Genomic DNA, 21,974 nt, shown 5'->3' on the forward strand with positions numbered 1-21,974 from the left:
AGTCAGTCACTACTTTGAAAGGGACTGCTCATTCGCTGGTAATACACATAGCAAAAAGACCCAAAACAGACTGGCATCAATGCTAGGTTGTTTTTACAGATTGGAATTCACAATATCAAGTATATCCAATGATCACATAATGTCAACACATGATCTATTTGCTTTCATAGCATATTGAGGAAAAAGTTTGAAAATAATATATGTTAGTAATGTAAGTGCCTTAATGTAATGTAAGTGCCTTAATGTGTTTGGACCCCAGGAAGGAGCGCTTATGGGGATCCCTATATTGTTTTAACTGTACTAAGCCATCATGTAAAATTATGAACATTGCCATTATGTACTGGAAGCAACATGTTGACAATTAGATATGCAATTAAACAAATGTACTGGTCATGACAGTCATATTGGGCCGTATAGATCCACAAATTGTACCTTGCTCTGAGCTTGGAGTGCCGTTGTCCTTTGCTGTGCACTCCAAGGGCCCTGAGAAGAGAGAGGAGAAAAGGGAGGGGGTGGGGGTTTTAATTCAAATTGCATGTCAAATACATTTCCTGTATTGAAATGAATTGAAAGAGAGTATAACCCAAATGTGTAGTTTCAAAATGACACTACTCTGGGAAACAAAGCAAACCGTACTGGAGTCCCTGTGTACATATGGCCTGGACAGCCTTCCGCCGACGGGTTTGGCGGGAGCATCTGTAGATTTTTTGTGCTCCAGATCATCAGACAGTTTTCTTTCTAGATGTTTATAGAGCCTGTGGTTGTGAGAAGGAGTTGTGAGGGGAAATAAAGAAACAAATAATAAACACAAATCAGACCTGCTAACAATAGTGGTTGATTTGTAACAGATTTTTTTATGGAAAGGTCAACCACCCTCAGTTCCAATGATTTGAGCACTACTCACATCTTGGGTACGTCTTCTTTGGCCTGCATTCTATTCAGCAGGCTGGTCTTGTTGTCAATGCCGTAGACCCGGTTCAGGATGTACTTGGCCATCTCCCGCAGGTCCATTGCTGGGTCTAGGAGAATCTCCGCCAGCAAGTACAGGTGTTTGTCCTGGAAGTGATCTAGCTGATCTAAGTTCTTCATGGCCTCCAGGCGTTTCCAGTGGGGGTTCCCCTTCTGGATATGTTTTAGGAGGCAGAAGGTGAGGTTATTTATGATCTCCGGTGGGATGTCGTAGGTCTGGAACATGCTGAGCAGGGCCTCTGTGCAGTTTTCATAGACATCACTGTCCATACCCTCCATGGTCAACATCAGGGATTTCATGACCTCCACCAAATCCACATCAGGTCTGGAGACCAGCCATATGCTCTCGGAGATATGCTTCAGAAGCTCATTTCCATCATCTTCGGGTGGGGACTGATACTCGGTTGGGGTGTCAAACAGCTTAGGCATGGGGATTGGTTTGTTGAGTCTTGCTTCTTTGGCCTTAGCAAGGATGACGGTGACTACTGATGAGTGCTCTGGTTCATCCTCTGACTGTGACAATGGTCTGCAAAGGGCTTTGGCCTCCTTTGGAAAAACTGCCTTGGGTGGCTCCTGCTTCAGATTCCAGTTACGCAGCACTGAGTTGGGGAGGAAGCCATCTGGAGCCACGGGCCAGTCCAGAAGAAGTGTGTCTTGGGGGAGAGGCTCGAATGGTGTTTGAGACTTGTCCCAGTCTCCTGACCCTTCCATTGGCTCGTCCTCCAGATTCAATTCTTCCTCCAAAGTTTTAACCAATCGGAGAGCACAAGACCAGGAACCTGTGAGAAAGGAAATTATTGCTTTAACTATCATTTATAACATGTAAACTTGACTATTTTATAAAACATGTAATTACACCCTAATACTTTAAGTGTGGTCACTTTGCTTAACATAACAAGTGAGGCTGATCCACTCACCTGGCTGATCGCTTTTTACAATTGGTGAAGTTGGTGCCCGAATCATCAGAGAGTTCTTCTTCCTGTCCCTGTTCAGCACGTCCAGTACATTCTTACATCCTGTACTTTCTGGCCTCACAACATCAAGTACCGCTGGGGTCTCATTCAACTCTGGCGTGGCCTGCCCAGGCTTCAGGAACATCCGTGGCACCAAATAAATATCATAGCAGCTCTGGGAGCGAGGTAGAAACGGGATGGGATCCTCCAGGATGTCATCCGCGGGGGCCAGGTCCAGTACCTGCTGCAGCAGCCTGGCAGGCAGGTAGCGCAGGCCGGAGATGATGCAGATGGTGCCTCCAAAGCAGGCCAGAAGGTCCCCGCGGGTGTTAGCGAAGCACAACTGACTAACCGGCATACCCAGGCGTATCTCGGCCAACTGCACCCCCCGAGTCTCCCACACTTCCAAAGTGCCCCCAGGTCCCGACACCACCACCAACCCCAGAGCAGCGCAGTAATCCAGGCAAGAGATGGAGGTCGGGGGGTTCCTCTCCATCCACAAACACCCTCCGCTAGGCAAGGAGAAGAAGAGAAGACTATAGTTGGGGGAAACAGCAAATATCTGACCAGAGAGGAGTCGGGAGAGAACCAGGTCAAAGGAGCAACTCACCCTGGCCAGAGGTGCGACCTCCACATGGACTTCCCCCATCTCTACCTCCCATATGCTGAACTGCTTGTCTGAGCCGTAGCAGCAGAGCTGAGGCCTGGGCCCGGCCAGGCTGCTCATCTGTAAGATAGCACCATCATGGGCCTTCCTGGCGGGGCAGCCCAGTCGGTGGGGGGAGAGCAGCTGGAGCTTCCCGTTGCGGTGGCCACTGAACACCAGGCAGGGTAGGGGGCTGACTCTGGCCAAGTCCGCCCCACCCACCATCACCGCCTCCAGGCACATCACGCTGTCATCCAGGTCCTGGTCCCTAGAGGTCCGGATGATCCGCTTAGCTGTGCAAGGGCACAAAGCCATGTCTAGCACCAGGACCTCTGGACTACCACTGGCCACAAACAACTCCTTCCGACCAGGGTTGTAGGCAAACCCCAGAGCCTGGTCCAGGAGGAGGAAGGGCCAGGAGAGAAGTAGCAACTCCCCGCTGACGGGAGAGATCAGTCTGGCGATACTATCCTGCGACACAGCCAGGAGCTGTGCCTGTCCCGGACTGCTCTCGACCCGCCTCAGGAGCTGCATCCCACAGCCTGGGTCATTAAACAGCCTGTACAGGTTCTGGAGCCTCCAGATGGAGAATGACGAAGGGGAGTGGCACAGGATGCGGTGCTCGCCCAGCGGCCACAGGTTGCGTACCCCCCCAGGGTCATCCAGGAAGAGCTTGAGGAGGAGGTCCCCACTACAGCTCCACTCCTTCACCCAGCCGTCCGGGGAGGAGGTGAGCAGCGTGTGGGTGCTGGGCCTCATGAGAACTGTGGATACGGAGCGGGCGTGGGCCCTGAACTCCTGCAGCAGGCTCCTAGTATCCCAGCTCCACACCTGAAGAGAGAGGAGATTGATGACACACAATCCAAGCGTCTCAGTTTATTTCAGAACGTTTACTCTTTAGGAACATACAGTACGGAATCCTTTCTGCATAAGACATGGTTGACATTTTTTTTTTTAGCTCCTCTTTATTCTCTTCCCTTCATACCTGTACAAACCCAATCATGTCGCCCGTATAGAGGTACCTCTGCACCCAGTCAGGCGACACACAGCGCAGAGTACCCTGACCGTGGCCCCTGAGAGCCCTGTACTCTTTCTTCCCCACAAAGTCAAAGCTCTTGATGCCGCGGTTGCAGAGCGCATAAAGCGTGGACGCTCGTCTCTCCGTCATCAGGCCACTAATGGTAGTGTCCCTCCTCAAGGAAGTGCAGTGCCAGTCCAGCACCTTGATTATCCCCAGGTGGGTCTGCGCAGAGGTCAGATGTCAGGGAAAACAATATGGTCGCTACTTATCACTCCAACCAAGGTGCGGGAATTTAGTAAAAAACAGGATGTGTCAGAGAAGTTGAAGAGAAAATGCTTTTCATCTTAAAAAACAAGAAGGCTGTAGTGCTTCCTATCAAGGATGTTTGAACATCCCACCCACCTGCAGATTAGTCCAGAAGCCCCAGAAGGTGATGATGCCCATGCTGCCAGTCAGCAGCTCCTCTGTCTCCTTGCAGTAGTGCATACAGAGCACTGAGCCCAGGCAATTGGCCCGGTACAGGACCGCCATGCCCTGCGTTGGGTCAGAGAACACGCGCAGAGAGAGGTCATCGCAGGCCCCAACGAAGACCCGCTGGCTGGGCACAGAGACCAGGTGCTCCACCCGGTAGCCCCTGTCCAGTGGCAGGCTCAGGTTGTGCTTTAGATCCCCTCGCAGGTTCTCTGTCCACACCTCCATCTGACAGAGGGAGGTAAGGGTTCATGGATTTGCAGTTTTGAGGTTTTTGCTAATTCTATTTGAGCATCATGCAATGGCATACCACCCTGGAACGAATTGGCTTGGCCTAACAGGATGAATATACATGTTATTGTATAGCATAACTTTTTATTATACACAGTATTGTCTTTTAATTTACATCTGTAAATCCCTATTTAATGCCCCATTTTCACCCGATGTGACGTCATGGTGTGTCCCCATTGGAAGCCCACCACCACAGTGCCACTGAGGCTTGAGTTGGTGGTGAGGCACTGTAAGTAGTTCTGTGCACACGAGTATCGGAACTGCATTGTGGGAGTGGCATCCAGACACAGGGCTGTCTCTTCCTCCACCTCATCTTCATCAGGACCACTCACTTCCTATAAATATGAATGGGAAATGGTCAAGCTCTTGTAATGACGATGATTATGATGATGATGATAATGAGATCATGATCATAAATTACATTTGAATTAAGATGATGAAGAAGAATGGGAGTTCGAATTCGTTTCTTATGGAATAGTAAAATAATTCCTATGACGTCAGAACTATTCACGTATGATAAACGACAAAATGTCAAAGCATTTTATTTAACTAGGCAAGTCAGTTAAGAACACATTCTCATCTACACCGTCCAAACCAGGACGACGGGCCTATGGGACTCCCAATCACGGCCGGTTGTGACACAGCCTAGAATTGAACCAGGGTGTCTGTAGTGACGCCTCAAGCACTGCCTTAGACCGCTGCGCCACAAAGTTATAGCATACCTTTATAGTTTGTTTCAGCTGCGGAAGAAAATATTTCCATTCCGGAACTATCCTTCTCATTGACGTCATGTTACACCTTATCCCCTTTTCACTTAGACTACATTATTTTCTTTCCTTGAAAAACTGGCCTTATATATATTTATTCTGGAACGACTTTGATGACGTAGCAATAATGTAATACAGTTTAGTAGTAAAACGAGACCTTTGCGTCATAGTGGCTAGCAGCATGTAAGGCGCAGATGGGATTTATGTTTTCATTAACATCCGAAAGAAAATGATCAAACACTGTATGCACAGTTTTGTATTGACGTGTAAAAATGCTTTGATTACGATTCACTACCACAAGGTTGCGCTATTTACTAATAAGTTAGCTCCAACTCTATGACCACAACCCAAAATAGGCAATTAACGTGGTGCAAAATAATTTACATGCACTATGTAGCTAGCAACTTTTATATTCCAAAAATGTAACTGTGTATTTCGGAATAGCGCTGTTGTTTTTTTCGAGACATTATTGCAACACATTTTTTTGCAATGGCCATACTTACACGTCTATATCTATGTTCAATGCAATGAATGTATGGTTGTAGAATACTGCCCTTCTTCATAAATTACTATCGGTACTACAACAAGCATGCTCGCACAGGCGCAGTGCGGCGTGAGATCGAGGGCTAGCGCAGCACGGTGGTTTCGGCTGGCTTCTGTGATCCGACTCCGGGAGAGCATTCCTGGCAACGTCGTGAGCGGGGATAGAAACAAGCTGTAGACTGTTGGTCAATGAATGTTTCTCCTAGGAGACGGGGTTTTCTAAAGGGATATAAGTTCGTCGAACGTCGATAGGTAAGAAACACTCCCAAGTAGTATTTAAAAAGTAGTTTTGGTAATAGTTAGGGTCCTCAACAACATTAAAGTGGCAAGTCAACTAGCTAGCATTACCCAGTAACGTTACTTGCAACTGGTCATCGCGAGCTAACTTCACAAGCCTGCAGTCAACCGCTTGCATACTACTAGGTATTTTTGAATCGTTGTTGCACCTATCTAAACATGTAGTGGATATACGTCTCACCTAGACGTATATTATACAGTTAACTAGTTAAAAACATGGTATATCAATCAGTCTCCGAAATAATGTTGTATTAACTAAAATATGCCCGATCCTTCCTGGTCCGCCGTGTTTCAGTACGCATGCGCATAGTATTTAGAATACTCCGGGTTTGTAGTTTTATTCTACCTGAGTTAATCACACCTGTAAAGGCTACGCGACAATGGTAAAACTACAAGTTCCAGACAATGGCACCATTGTCTCGTTAAGTGAAACACAGCAGCAGTTGGGAATGTAACCAAGTCAGCTAGCTTGAACGAGCTTTGCATTTTGAAAAGTGCTGCATTAGGAAGTTGCTAATGTGAGCTTGTTTAGTTTTGACTGAATTGCTCATAAAAGGTTTTATGTAAACACACTGCGTTTTCTTTAGGGGATTTGTGTTGGGCAGCCAACCACAATGTTTTGGTGTTGGGTGATTCATGGGTAAAATGTTACAAACAAGCAAGTTAACTAACTAGGTAACTGAAAATGTGTGATCCTAGTATGGGGTGACTGGCTAACTAGCTAAATAAATGTACTAACTAAAGCCCTCATAAGTGGTTTTACAGAATTCAATAATCTTATATTCAATTATAAAAATGTCAACCGTAAAGAAGTGTATGACAAAACATGTTGGTCATTGAACAGAATGCTAGCTAAGCAGGCCATGCAGACCTGTTTGTACACATTAGTGTCAATGTTGATCAGATGTGATTGTGACATGTTAAGGTCAGTTGTAAGTTACCAATATCCCTGGAATGGAGTTTGTGTGTGTGATGTTAAAATATCCTCCTGATTCAAAGTTACCTGCCTTGTTCAAAGTTATCTGGTTGGGTGGGTGTGCATGCGTTGCAGTGGGAAAGGGGGGTTAAGTCTGTGTGTCGTCATATATTAGTCCAAATGCCGCTGGATGCTGCAGGAAATAACACATAAAATATTAGAATAGACCTTTCATCCGGGGGCAGCATAGATATGACAGCGCCTAACCATTTATTTTGGTTGCTTACTCCCTGTAACTAATAGAATGACGATAAGGCCAGAACTGGCGAGAAAAGGTCTAGGCCACTAACTTCCCTGCTTCTACGAAAAGAGGGTGTTTCAGATCAGCTCATTGACGTTACACTCATCGCGTCTGTAGTTTCCTCAGGGATAAAAATAGGGGCTTATTCGCTTAATTTGAAGGAAATTACATTAGAAAGACTGTGCATACTTGTGAAGTTCTGAATACCATAGCTAATGTTGAATAACCATGACCAGGTGCCTCAGATTACAACTTCAGATCCCCCTCATTCATCCATCACTGAAAGATAGAAGTGCTTAATTGAAACACTTAGTTTTGGATCATTTCTATCAGGGAGTTTCTGTCATTGTCTCATGTTTGATCAAAATATTTGACAAATGTTCTCTAATCAAAACTAAGAGGTGTTATGTTTGGTAAACAGAGAAGCAAAGTCTTGAAACAGTAGGGCTTCATGGAATTCTAATGTCATCAGTAGTCTCACCGTTTGGTGACCTGCTGGAGGGTTGGTCAGGTAGGCTACTGTTTTGGCCAAGAAGTGAAGTTAAGCACTGCAGTCAAATGCACCAAGGATTTTACTCCCTAAAATGTGACTGTCATTTACATGTTTTGGGATATTTATTTACAAGACTACTTATTGTTGCTTAATTTTTTTAAATTTAAATTTTGCTTTAGCTAGTTTCATAAAGGCTTCACTTAGGGCTCCTGAGTGGCGCAGCGGTCTAAGGCACTGCATCTCAGTGCAAGAGGCGTCACTACAGTCCCTGGTTCGAATCCAGATAATCCGGCTGTGATTGGGAGTCCCATAGGGCGGCACAATTGGCCCAGCGTTGTCGGGGTAGGCTCTTATTGTAAAGAAGAATTTGTTCTTAACTGACTTGCCTAGTTAAAGAAAAATATACAATGCTGCCTTTATTGCCTATCAAAGTTAACATTTCTATGCTTTGTGACTGAAAGCCTCTTTGTAGATAAAAAGCTTGCCTATTTCAAAATAATGTAAAAGCAGCATGTTTTGGTAAATGTCATGTTAATCCTCTGGTTACTTGGGACACCGTAGTAACCGCTTCTCGTTGTAGTTCCATAGGGAACAGTTCTAAATGACCTTGAGGAATATGCCATAGTTTCTTGCTGCTTCTATGAGTAGGCCTACATTATAAACAAAGTACAAAGACTTTACAATACAAAGGGAATTGTATCTGGGCCACCTGAGTTGCATTCTCCTTGTGAACTTTGATTCACGCCTCTCATTGATGACTCATGGAACTCTGTGGTTTTTGAAGATAATGACCCATGATTCAAAGGAACTGGTACTCAAGGGTACATTCTTTCTCAGCTGTTGAGTTAACAAAACAATTTTCATAAAATGACTCAAACATGGACTGAGTATCAGGTGTCTTCTAAAAAAAACTGGACTATACAAATCCTATAGGTTACTTATTTATCTTCCACTTAGTATTTTTCAGTTTCTGCTCTTCCAACAGCACAGTTTGAGTCCTAACCACCACACTGGCAGTCTCCCTCTGTTTGTAATTTTAGATCGAGACTATTTCTTGCCAGGTTTCTCCCTGACCCCTGGGGACTTCCTGGTTAAATAAAGGTTAACAGAAATAAACAGTATAATGCACAGCCCCTCATATGATGCGGCAGACAGACTGATCCATCATGCTCATTAGTGTAGCATCACAGCTCAGAAAGGAGGGCGCAGCCTCAGGCTTTGGATACCGTCTGGTCCTCGTCGTGCTGGAGAGCGCATCATACATTTGTGCATTGTTTTTAATTTGAGCACATACCTCTCTCATCCTGAGGAGTACATATTTTAATTTATTTATCTGCTATTGATGTTGTAATCTTACTTATATATATATATATATATATATATATATATATCTCTCATGCACATGTAATTGGACACTGGATTAAATGGCATTATCCCACCTGCACCAGTGTTGCTCACAGAATCTCTTTTGAAGTATTGGCCTCCCTTGAAGCCTGTCTGTGACTCAGCGTGTATGACAGTCTCAACAGTTTGAGTTATAGAAAAAGGAGCAGGATGTTCGTTAAAAGTAGGATCTACTTTATGGCTCCTGCACTGTCATAAAACATCATCCCCCTCTCCTCACTCCCTCAGGCATGAACCCCCTAGGTGTTTATAAAGCTATCAGTTTCGCTTTTCAGCCGGGAGGATGAAGAGTCTTCGGGAAGAAGAGCGAGCACATGTCCCAGACCCAGTGATTCTTCCCCTGCAGGCTTCCCCAGGCCTGTTTGACTGGGGTAAATATAGCCTGTTGGTTTTAGCTGGAGGATTTTACAGATGTTGAGTAGGCCTTTCTCGCCACAGACCAGCGTCCTCCCTGCACTGAGAGAGGGAGAAATGCCCCACTGTCCACAAAGCTTTTAAACAGGGTTATAGGACTTAGTAAGGTTGCTGTTAGTCTTAATACAACAGCCGTTTTTCTGCATTAAAAAAAATGGGCTTAGCTGGTGGGCGTGGCAGGGGATGTGGCAAACGACGTGGCTGAATTTTGAGAACTCTTTAGAGGCCCCCATCTTGGCGGTGTTGAGTTTTTAATTTTTTTTAGTTTATTTTTTTTAAATTTCCTGCAATTCTACCAATTTCTTAAAGTCCAGGTAGCAGATAATTGACCCTAACAGATATTTATGTATACTGGCCGATGCGTCGCATTTCAGTTTAGCTCACACTTGGCAGGCCTTATAGAACGTTACCAACTGCTGGCAGACATGTTTACATTTGGTTAGTTTTATGGGTGTTATTTAGATTGAGGATGTCAGCTAAATGTGGTACCTGTATTGCTAGCTAAGGTTAGCATAGAGGTAGCAAGCTAGCTCTTTCGCTTACCTGGCTCACTGACTGCTCACTCTGCTGGTGTTGCTGGCTGTTTGAGATGCTTTAGAAGCCACGTTGATGGTAGGGACAGCTTTTACTTCCGTTGTTGATAGCCGTTGGAGTTCTCATGGATGAAATGTTCCCTCGCAGATTGACGAGTTGATGCCCAAATAGCCCACTTCATTCTCACAAATTTATCCCACTTTTTACAAAGTTTTTCATTCACCGAGTGACTATGAACGTGGGGCGTTGTGGGATTGTTTCTGAAGTCGGAGCTGATTTGGAAAACCTCAAACCCAACTTTTAGAACAACATTACAAAATTATAGCAATTGATTTAAGAGTTTGTAGTTTGGGAATTTGTTTTCTTTGGGTGCTCCAAGTTGCTATTTATATGCGTTTCTGGCATTGAGAAATGGGTTCTACACCCCCTTTAGTGGAGCTGATAGAAATGTTTGAAGTTTTAACGCTAATTCCCTGCAATACTACACGTTGTCATACAGTTTAGAGAAAATGTTGCAGATTAAAGCACATTTCCCTTAATTCTACATATTCTGCCATGGAGCGGAGAGAACATTTTGCAGTCTTAAAGTTTAGGCTATTTCCTGCAATTCTATGCATTTTCAATGGCAAATGCTGTGTTTTGCACAAATATAATAACAAAAATCAATACTGCTAAATCATAGGGAGAATTGAAAAGAAAATAACTATGACTAATAACTAACTGTCTAGCTCTTATTTTGCTGATTGCGACCTAACAATGATATTATATCGTTTTTAAAGTATAGGTTCATGATATTTTGTACATACTTTATCTGGTTTAAGTTTACACTGAAATAATTTTTCTATCCCGTAAATGTATTTGAAAAAACACACTGTTTGGCCCGCCCAAGGATTTCAATAGCAGAAAAATCCCTGCACAAAGCATTTAGACACTGCTACAAAGGACTTGTACACAGTGTGATTTAAACAGGACTGTTTCATATGGCCGTCCATTTAATGATTTACAGATGGCAGAGCGCTGAAATGCCAAGGCAATGGAAAGCATTATGTACACATGTCGCGTTAGAGATCAGAAATCTGCATTTTCAAAATGGAGAGCATAAAAAAAAATCTGCTTTTTTTGTTTTTTTTTTTTTTTTTTGAAAACAGTTCGCCTGTGTTTTTATATTGAAAGGAAAGTTTTTTTATTTTTAAAATTTTTTTTTGCTTCCGTGGAGTGATCAGGGGCGTGCATATAAAAACATTTCTTCACAGAAAATATATTAGTGCAACACATTCAACAGAAAATAGCTGCACTCATCAGATGACAACAGAAGTGGAACACTGTTTGGCTAGCAGCCACAAAAGCTTACAATGAAAAAGTAAGGTATTTTTGTCAAAAACGATTCATGGCCATGATATTTCTAATGTTTATTGTAGTGTAGCAAGCAACGTTTCCTAATGTTTTGCTTGAAGTTAAAGGGGAACTTCAGAATTATTCTTCATCTCCAGCACCAACGTCAACATATGTGAAAAGGGTGCGTTTTTGTTTTGTAGTAAAAAGATAGAGGATGTTTCCATTTTGACCAATTGTGAGTAGGCATTGTCTACTAACTGCCTAATTAGTTGATGATATCATTGGAAACACTTATCTTTCTATGTTTTGTAGTAGAAAAAAAGATAGAGAAATGCACCATTTTCACTACACTGGACGTCTGTTTCTCAAACTAGACACTCATGTTCTTGTCCTCTTGCTCCCACTCTTTCTATTCTGGTTAGAGTCCGTTTGTGCTGTTCTGTGAAGGGAGTAGTACACAGCATTGTATGAGATCTTCAGTTTCTTGGCAATTTCTCACATGGAATAGCCTTCTTTTCTCAGAACAAGAATAGACTGAGGAGTTTCAGAAGAAAGGTCTTTGTTTCTGGCCATTTTGAGCTTGTAATCGAACCCTCAAGTGCTGACGCTCCAGATACTCAACTAGTCTAAAAAGGCGAGTTTTATTGCTTCTTTAGTCAGAACAACAGTTTTCAGCTGGGCTAACATAATTGCAAAAGGGTTTTCTAATGATCAATTACCCTCTTTAAAATGATCAACTTGGATTAGCTAACACACCGTGCCATTGGAACACAGGAGTGATGGTTGCTGATAATGGGCCTCTGTGCACCTATGTATATATTCTATTAAAAATAGTCATTTACAACATTAACAATGTCTACACTGTATTTCTGATCAACTTTATGTTATTTTAATGGACAAAGAAATGCGCTTTTCTTTCAAAAACAAGAACATTTCTAAGTGACCCCAAACTTTTGAACGTGTGTGTACACACACACACACACGACACACACACACACACACACACAGCACCAGTCAAAAGTTTGTACACCTATGTGCCTTTGTTTCAAGATACTTTTCCTGCTTAAAATCTAACACGTTCTAAAGTGGATACTGGAACAATATTTCTAACATTGACCATTCCCCACATTCTGAGGCGATCGATAGAACACTGTCATATTGTTTGTTATTTTGTGATCTCATTAAAAATGTGAAAGGAAATACTTTAACTTGGAAAGTATACCCACTACATGTACAAAGTTTCCATCTGATGCATTGTGCATGGAATATGAAAAATTATCAGTGTTTTTGTTAAGAACAAATTCTTATTTTCAATAATGGCCTAGGAATAGTGGGTTAACTCCCCTGTTCAGGGGCAGAACGACAGATTTTCACCTTATCAGCTCGGGGATTCGATCTTGCAACCTTTCGGTTACTAGTCCAATGCTCTAACCACTAGGCTACCCTGCCGCCCTTTTCAACGGGATACTCTGCTGAGAAGAGCTAGCAAGCCTGTTATTTCACTGGTTTCATGTCTGTCTCAAACCGTATTTTCACATGTGGAGCCTTTATCAGACAGGCAGTGTGTGTGAGTTAAGATGTAAGGGGACTTCCACAAAGGGCCCTGTCATGCAGCTAGAGAAATGTTGGAGAGAGGAGGAAATCCTAGATGAAGGCAAAAGGAAACAGCTGATTCTCTCTCTATTTTATTGGGATGAGGAGGGGTCGAAATTAGACTTGTACAGCCAACACTTGGTCAGGATCATCATGTGGTCACTTATTGGTAGAGCTTCGAAGTGCAAAGCTGCTTCAACTGGGTTAAATGTAAAATGTAAATGTTACTTGATTGAATGACTGACAGCGTATGGTGATTGTGTTCTGGAGCGTTGCAGTGACACGTGTATGCCTGTGCTTGCCTGCTGGTTTGCTTACTGAATAGGGAGGATCTTTGCCTGGTTACATCTGTGTTACATTGGGAGATGAGTTGTTGGGCTCTTGCTTACCCTGGCCCTTCCCGTTGCGTGAGTGGCGGTCCGGCTTTAGGACAGGAAGTGGGTGTGCTCAGCCGGAAGTAGTGAGTGTGATCAGGGAGCTGACTGTCTCTGAGTCAGACAGCAGACATGACTAGAATCCACCTGGTCAGGATATAATAAAAGACAACCTCAACTATTTCAGTTATGGTTCAAGCTCTGTTTTTGGAATGGATGAATGTGTACAACCCAACAGCAACAGGAAACCTGTGGTCATTTGCTTTATTCCACTTCCTCTGTCTCTGAGGATGTTTCCATTTGGGAGCTGGCCAGTCAAACCCATGTCTGTCTGTCTCTCTGCTTTTCTTTATTTTCCCTCTTTCTTTTGCTCTGGAATGTGTCTAGAGGCATGTGAAGGTCCCTCCCACCCTGTATGCGTTTGTGCAGTCCAGTCCACCTTCCCATAGCTCAGATCCTGTCTCAACTGTAGAGTCATTGTTTTAATGCTAATTGTGTGTAGCATTTGGTCATTCCATGAATGCCATTTGGCCTGATTCTACGGTACTGTATTACTATTTGCATTTTTTCTTCCCCATTTCTAAATCTGATTTTTGTGGGATGGAGTGCTGCAATAGCTATGGATATAAGACCAGTGTGTGTTCAGGAGACAGAAGGGGGTTTCTGAGAGAGACGTAGGCTATAAGTTGTTGTTTCGGTGGGTGGGACTGTTCTCCTAATGATGTGTGTTTTGCGTGTCTCTCTGGGCCAGTGGTGCTACACTAATGATGACAAATGTTTAGGTGTGTGTGAGAAATAAGTGTGCACTGTTGACAACTTTGTTCCTGGCCCCCAGGCGTGGGCCTGGGAGTGATGGAGAGAGAGGGAAGTTGTGTTTTCTCTCTAGAACAGTAGGCCTTGTTATTGAGGGAGAGATGGATTGACTGATAGCCCCAGACTGTGAGAGAGATGGCAGGATGGATGAAAGGAGGTGAAAAGGATGTCTGTAGCTAGCCCAGAGGCCAAACTGCCCCCTACAGTAGGGGTGTAATGGTACACGTATTCCTACCGACTTGTTCGGCACAGGGATCTCGGTTCGGTCTACACTGTAAACCCGAATGAAAACCAAAAAAAAAAAATATATATATATATAATAATAACACTAGGGCTATAGGCTATGCCTACGCTGTGTTGTATGCCATTGCCTAAATCTCATCTGAAAAAACATTGTAGGCTATTCTGTTAAAACGGCTACATACGCACTTTGTAATTGAAATTCTAATCTTAACTGGCACATTTCAAACTATCCTTTGGTGAGACACACCCGGGAACTAGTTCTGTTTGATTTTACGATGGTGAGTGGTGGGGTCGTTCAATTCTGGTTTGAGGATCCCCCCCATCATCGTTTTAAATTTCCAGTTTTGGATCATTTTGGCTTCACAGTAGATTACAACGGCGATAGACAGAGTTGTAGATAAAACATTAACTATGTCACCACTGCTCGACGACAATAGCCTATGCAGAGTGGCGCGTGGAGCTTGTTGTTGTTGGCCAATCATAAGACATCAAAGCGGCACTACAGTCACAGAGCCTTCATGTGTGGCAAAGCAAATTAGGAGATTATCTAATCAATTGAAGATGGTTAAATGAGAAGGATATGCTGCAACAACAAAGAGCCAACAGGCCTAGGCTATCTCAATGGAGTTGTTATTTAACTGTAGGACAGGGAGAAAGCGCATGCAGCCCTAATTAGCCTAGCTAGCTATCTTAGCAAACTAGATTCTCTCAGTTTGATGCAGTCAACACAGGTAGTATGGTTAAAGAAATGTGTGATAAATAAAGTATACCAGTTTCATTTAAGGACCAAAAAATTGACAGCTGATATATATATATATATATATAGCAAAATAATTGGGAAGAGCTTTTTGATGTACCGATTCCATGGCACATGGTTTATGAACTGATATGCAAAATGACGCCGGATTCAAAACTTAGAATTTTTCCATTTAACCTCTTACATCTAGACGTTCCGCTAGCGGAACACCTGCTCCAATATCCAATGATGGGCGTGGCGCGAAATAATACAAACTCCTCTACTAAATCCGAAAACTTCCATTTTTCAAACATATGACTATTTTACAGCATTTTAAAGACAAGACTCTCGTTAATCTAACCACACTGTCCGATTTCAAAAAGGCTTTACAACGAAAGCAAAACATTAGATTATGTCAGCAGAGTACCCAGCCAGAAATAATCAGACACCCATTTTTCAAGCTAGCATATAATGTCACAAAAAACAAAACCACAGCTAAATGCAGCACTAACCTTTGATGATCTTCATCAGATGACAACCCTAGGACATTATGTTATACAATGCATGCATGTTTTGTTCAATCAAGTTCATATTTATATCAAAAACCAGCTTTTTTACATTAGCATGTGACGTTGAGAACTAGCATACCCCCCGCAAACTTCCGGTGAATTTACTAAATTACTCACGATAAACGTTCACAAAAAACATAACAATTATTTTAAGAATTATAGATACAGAACTCCTTTATGCAATCGCGGTGTCTGATTTTAAAATAGCTTTTCGGTGAAAGCACATTTTGCAATATTCTCAGATCGGCTAGCCATTTAGACACCGACCAAGTTTAGCCCTGACCAAACTCCGATTTACTATTACAAAAGTTTGATTACCTTTGTTGTCTTCGTCAGAATGCACTCCCAGGACTGCTACTTCAATAACAAATGTTTGTTTGGTCCAATATAATCCATCGTTATATCCAAATAGCGGTGTTTTGTTCGTGCGTTCAAGACACTATCCGAAGTGTAAATAAGGGTCACGAGCATGGCGCAATTCGTGACAAAAGATTTCTAAATATTCCATTACCGTACTTCGAAGCATGTCAACCGCTGTTTAAAATCAATTTTTATGCCATTTTTCTCGTAAAAAAAGCGATAATATTCCGACCGGGAATCTGCGTTTAGGTAAACAGACGAAAGAAAACAAAGCATTCTGTCGACGCGGGCACGCGCCTGAGTCTCACAGTACTGTGAGCAGCCACTACCCAAACGCGCTACTTTGTTTCAACCAGAGCCTGCAAAGCCACGATTCAGCTTTTTGCCGCCTTCTGAGAGCCCATGGGAGCCATAGGAAGTGTCACGTAACAGCAGAGATCCTCTGTAATGGATAGAGATAATGAAGAAGGGCAAGAAATTGTCAGACAGGCCACTTCCTGCATGGAATCTTCTCAGGTTTTGGCCTGCCAAATGAGTTCTGTTATACTCACAGACACCATTCAAACAGTTTTAGAAACTTTGGAGTGTTTTCTATCCAAAGCTAATAATTATATGCATATTCTAGTTTCTGGGCAGGAGTAATAATCAGATTAAATTGGGTACGTTTTTTATCCGGCTGTGAAAATACTGCCCCCTATCCATAACAGGTTAAGTTATTATTATATAAAATTCTTGCAACCAAAATAATTGTGTGTGTGTGTGTGTGTGTGTATATATATTTATTAGTGGATACAACCATCCCAGCTCTGCAGATTTTGCTGCGAATAGACAGAATCATTTGTCTTGGTACTGTCCATTTGTAGCATGTTTTTGGTCGCAGGTTCAGGAATGGCTGAACAATTGAAACATTTACCTGGTGCTAACTCTGCAAATGGCACTGCTGGGTGATTTTGAAAAGTCAGTCAATCGGTCAATAATACTTTAAGCAAAAATGTGTATCTTTTCATTTACAATCTGTGGAAACTATGAGATTAGAAAAGTTCAAGACTTTTGAAAAATACATGGCAAATAGAAATAAAAAATGGAGATGGAGGGGTTGAGTGGAGCTGAAGGGTGGGACTAAAAACAAACAAAATATACCTAATGTAAAATATACTGTCTGGAAAATGTATATAGGTTCAGAACTTTTGTGATACAGCGCATTTAAAAAAATATATGCAAATTGAAATCAAACTGGATGGTCTTCAGAGATAGATGGCAGGGGTTGAGGGTAGCTGAAGGATGGGATTAAAAACAAAAGATGCAGTTGAAGTCGGAAGTTTACATACACCTTTGCCAAATACATTTAAACTCAGTTTTTCACAATTCCTGACATTTAATCCTCGTAAAAATTCCCTGTCTTAGGTCAGTTAGGGTCACCACTTTATTTTAAGAATGTGAAATGTCAGAATAATAGTAGAGTGGTTTATTTCAGCACGTTCCCAGTGGGTCAGAAGTTTACATGCACTCAATTAGTATTTGGTAGCATTGCCTTTAAATTGTTTAACTTAGGTCAAACGTTTCGGATAGCCTTCCACAAGCTTCCCACAATAAGTTGGGTGAATTTTGGCCCATTCCTCCTGACAGAGCTGGTGTAACTGAGTCAGGTTTATAGGCCTCCTTGCTCGCAGATGCTTTTTCAGTTCTGCCCACAAATGTTCTATAGGTTTGAGGTCAGGGCATTGATGGCCACTCCAATACCTTGACTTTGTTGTCCTTAAGCCATTTTTACCACAACTTTGGAAGTATGCTTGGGGTCATTGTCCATTTGGAAGACCCATTTGCGACCAAGCTTTAACTTCCTGACTGATGTCTTGATGTTGCTTCAATATAACCACATAGTTTTCCTTCCTCTTGATGCTATCTATTTTGTGAAGTGCACCAGTCCCTCCTGCAGCAAAGCACCCCCACAACATGATGCTGCCACCCCCGTGCTTCATGGTTGCTTGCAAGCCTCCCCTTTTTCCTCCAAACATAACAATGGTCATTATGGCCAAACAGTTCTATTTTCTTTTTCTGAGGTCTTGGCTGTTTTCTTTTGATTTTCCCATGATGTCAAGCAGAGGCACTGAGTTTGAAGGTAGGCCTTGAAATACATCCACAGGTACACCTCCAATTGAGTCAAATTATGTCAATTAGCCTATCAGAAGCTTCTAAAGCCATGACCAAATCTTATGGATTTTCCAAGCTGTTTAAAGGCACAGTCAACTTAGTGTATGTACACTTTTGACCCACTGGAATTGTTATACAGTGAATTATACATAAAATAATCTGTCTGTAAACAATTGTTGGTAAAAGTACTTGTCATGCACAAAGTAGATGTCCTAACCAACTTGACAAAACTATAGTTTAACAAGAAATTTGTGGAGTGCTTGAAACACTTAGGTTGGAGTCATTAAAACTAGTTTATGTAAACTTCCGACTTCAGCTGTAAGTACGAGCAAGCCCATGTAATGTTTTGTAGGTTAGCAGTTAAACCTTAATCTTCACTAGCCTTAACGGGAAGCCAGTGTAGAGAGGCTAGCACTGGAGTAATAGGATCACATTTTTGGGTTCTATTCAAGATTCTAGCAGCTGTGTTTAGCACTAACAGAAGTTTATTTAGTGCTTTATCCGGGTAGCCGGAAAGTAGAGCATTGCAGTAGTCTAATCTAGAAGTGACAAAAGCATGGATACATCTTTCAGCATTTTTGGACAGAACATTTCAGAATTTTGCAATGTTACGTTGATGGGGAAAAAGAGGTCCTTGAAACAGTCTTGATATTTTCGTCAAAAGAGAGATCAGTGTCCAGATTAATGCAGAGGTCCTTCACAGTTTTATTTGAGACAGCTGTACAACCATCAAGATTAATTGTCAGATACAACAGAGGATCTCTTTGTTTCTTGGGACCTAGATCTAGCATCTCTGTTTTGTCCTGAGTTTAAAAGTAAAACATGTGCGCCATCCACATCCTTATGTCTGAAACACAGGCATCCAGGGAGGGCAATTTTGGGGCTTCACCATGTTTCATCGAAATGTACAGCGGTGTATCGTCCGCATAGCAGTGAAAGTTAACATTATGTTTTCGAATGACATCACCAAGAGGAGATGTATGTATGTATATGTATATGTGTGTGTGAAAACAATAGTGGTCCTAAAATGGAACCTTGAGGTACAGTTAATTTGAGGACAAACCATCCACAGAGACAAACTGATATCTTTCCGACAGATAAGATCTAAACTAGGCCAGAATTTGTTCGTGTTGACCAATTTGGGTTTCCTATCTCTCCAAAAGAATGTGGTGATTGACGGTATCAAAAGCAGCACTAAGGTCTAGGAGCACGAGGTCTGACGCCATTAAAAGGTCATTTACCACCTTCACGAGTGCAGTCTCAGTTCTATGATGGCATCTAAAACCAGACTGAAGCGTTTGGTATATATTGGTTGGCTTCAGGAAGGCAGTGAGTTGCTCCGCAACAGCTTTAAAAAAATATATATAATTTTTTGCAAGGAATGGGAGATTTGATATAGGCCGATAGCCAAACCTTGACCCAGAAAATATAAAAAGCTTTTTCAAGAGGCTTTATTACTGCCACTTTTAGTGAGTTTGGTACACATCCGGTGGATAGAGAGCCGTTTATGTTCAACATAGGGCCAAGCACAGGAAGCAGCTCTTTCAGTAGTTTAGTTGGAATAGGGTCCAGTATGCAGCTTGAAGGTTTGGAGGCCATGACTATTTTCATCATTGTGTCAAGAGATATAGTACTAAAACACTTTAGTGTCTCCCTTGATCCTAGGTCCTGGCAGGGTTGTGCAGACTCAGGACAACGGAGCTTTGGAGGAATACGCAGATTTAAAGAGGAGTCCGTAATTTGCTTTCTAATGATCATGATCATGATCTTTTCCTCAAAGAAGTTCATGAATTCATCACTGCTGAAGTGAAAGCCATCTTCTTTTTGGGAATGCTGCTTTTTAGTTAGCTTTGCGACAGTATCAAAAATAAATGTTAGATTGTTCTTATTCTCCTCAATTAAGTTGGAAAAATAGGATGATCGAGCAGCAGTGAGGGCTCTTCGATACTGCACGGTACTGTCTTCCCAAGATAATTGGAAGACTTCCAGTTTGGTGAAGCGCCATTTCCGTTCCAATTTTCTGGAAGCTTGCTTCAGGGCTCGGGTGTTTTCTGTATACCAGGGAACTAGTTCCTTAATTAAAACAAATGTTTTTAGGGGTGCGACTGCATCTAGGGTATTACGCAAGGTTAAATTTAGTTCCTCAGTTAGGTGGTTAACCGATTTTTGTACTCTGACGTCCTTGGGTAGGTGGAGGGAGTCTGGAAGGGCATCAAGGAATCTTTGGGTTGTCTGAATTTATAGCACGGATTTTGATCATCATTGGTTGGGGTCTGAGCAGATTATTTGTTACGACTTACAAACGTAATAAAATGGTGGTCCGATTAGTCCAGGATTATGAGGAAAAATATTAAGGTCCACAATATTTATTCCACGGGACAAAACAAGGTCCAGAGTGTGACTGTGGCAGTGAGTAGGTCCGGAGACATGTTGGACAAAACCCACTAAGTCGATGATGGCTCCGAAAGCCTTTTGGAGAGGGTCTGTGGACTTTTCCATGTGAATATTAAAGTCACCAAAAATGTGAATATTATCTGCCATGTCTACAAGGTCCGATAGGAATTCAGGGAACTCAGTGAGGAACGCTGTATACGGCCCAGAAGGCCTGTAAACAGTAGCTACAAAAAGTGATTGAGTAGGCTGCATGGATTTCATGACTAGAAGCTCAAAAGATGAAAATGCAGTCTTTTTTCTTTTTTTTGTAAATTTTAATTTGTTCTTGTAAATCTTAGCAACACCTCCGCCTTTGCGGGATGTGCGGGGGATATGGTCACTAGTGTAACCAGGAGGAGAGGCCTCATTTAACACAGTGAATTCATCAGGCACTGTATATACAATACCAGGCAAAAGTTTGGACACACCTACTCATTAAAGGTTTAATTTTATGTTTTATTATTTTCTACATTGTAGAATAATAGTGAAGACATCAAAACTATGAAACAACACATTTTGAATCATGTAGTAACCAAAACCGTGTGAAACAAAGTAGCCACCCTTTGCTTTGGTGACAGCTTTGCACACTCTTGGCATTCTCTCAACCAGCTTCATGGGGTAGTCACCTGGAATGCTTTTCCAACAGTCTTGACCCAACACAGGCTCTGTAAGGGCTATTTCGTCCAAGAAGGAGAGTGATGGAGTGCTGCATCAGATGACTTGGCCTCCACAATCACCCGACCTCAACCCAATTCAGATGGTTTGGTTTGAGTTGGACCACAGCGTGAAGGAAAAGCAGCCAAAGTTCTCAGCATATGTGGCAACTCCTTCATGACTGTTGGAAAAGCATTCCAGGTGAAGCTGGTTGAGAGAATGCCAAGAATGTGCAATGCTGTCATCAAGGTGGCTACTTTGAGGACTCTCAAATCTAAAATATATTTTGATTTGTTTAACACGTTTTTGGTTACTGCATGATTCCTTATGTGCTATTTCATAGTTTTGATGTCTTCACTATTATTCTACAATGTAAGAAATAGTACAAATAAAAAACCTTAGAATGAAGAGGTGTGTCAACCTTGGACTGGTACTGTATACCAAAAAATATATGGAGGGTTGGAAATGACGCAGACAATTACATTGATGGAAGCTACATTCTAAAAAAGACCACTACTTCGTAGTCATATTGGATGATTAACAACCTAGCTTTGACAAGCCAGAAGTTAGTCTATGGTTGGTTGCTGTCTCCCTTGCTCCCCGTGTCACTCACTCACAGTACACACACCGCAAGGCCCCTCCTCCGCCTGCTAGAGCGTCTCCCTCGCGCTTTATCACCTCTGGTTAATAAAG

General features: G+C 42.4%; 1 protein-coding gene across 10 annotated transcripts in view; it reads left to right on the forward strand.

Annotated features, from left to right (window-relative positions):
* Positions 1-5,729: 5,729 nt before the first annotated feature.
* LOC123729176 (signal-induced proliferation-associated 1-like protein 3) overlaps positions 5,730-21,974 on the forward strand; it is a 104,758-nt gene continuing 88,513 nt past the window's right edge. For 5 of the 10 annotated variants that reach the window (XM_082966471.1, XM_082966472.1, XM_082966475.1 and 2 more), the window contains exon 1: positions 5,744-5,913. The gene's annotated coding sequence lies outside the window, so the exon portion shown is untranslated. Of the gene's footprint in view, positions 5,914-21,974 lie in introns of all 10 variants that reach the window. The other 5 variants (XM_082966470.1, XM_082966469.1, XM_082966467.1 and 2 more) reach the window with 2 other exon arrangements.

Source organism: Salmo salar, chromosome 20 (assembly GCF_965601325.2).
Source record: "Salmo salar chromosome 20, fSalSal1, whole genome shotgun sequence".
NCBI classification, from domain to species: Eukaryota; Metazoa; Chordata; class Actinopteri; order Salmoniformes; family Salmonidae; genus Salmo; species Salmo salar.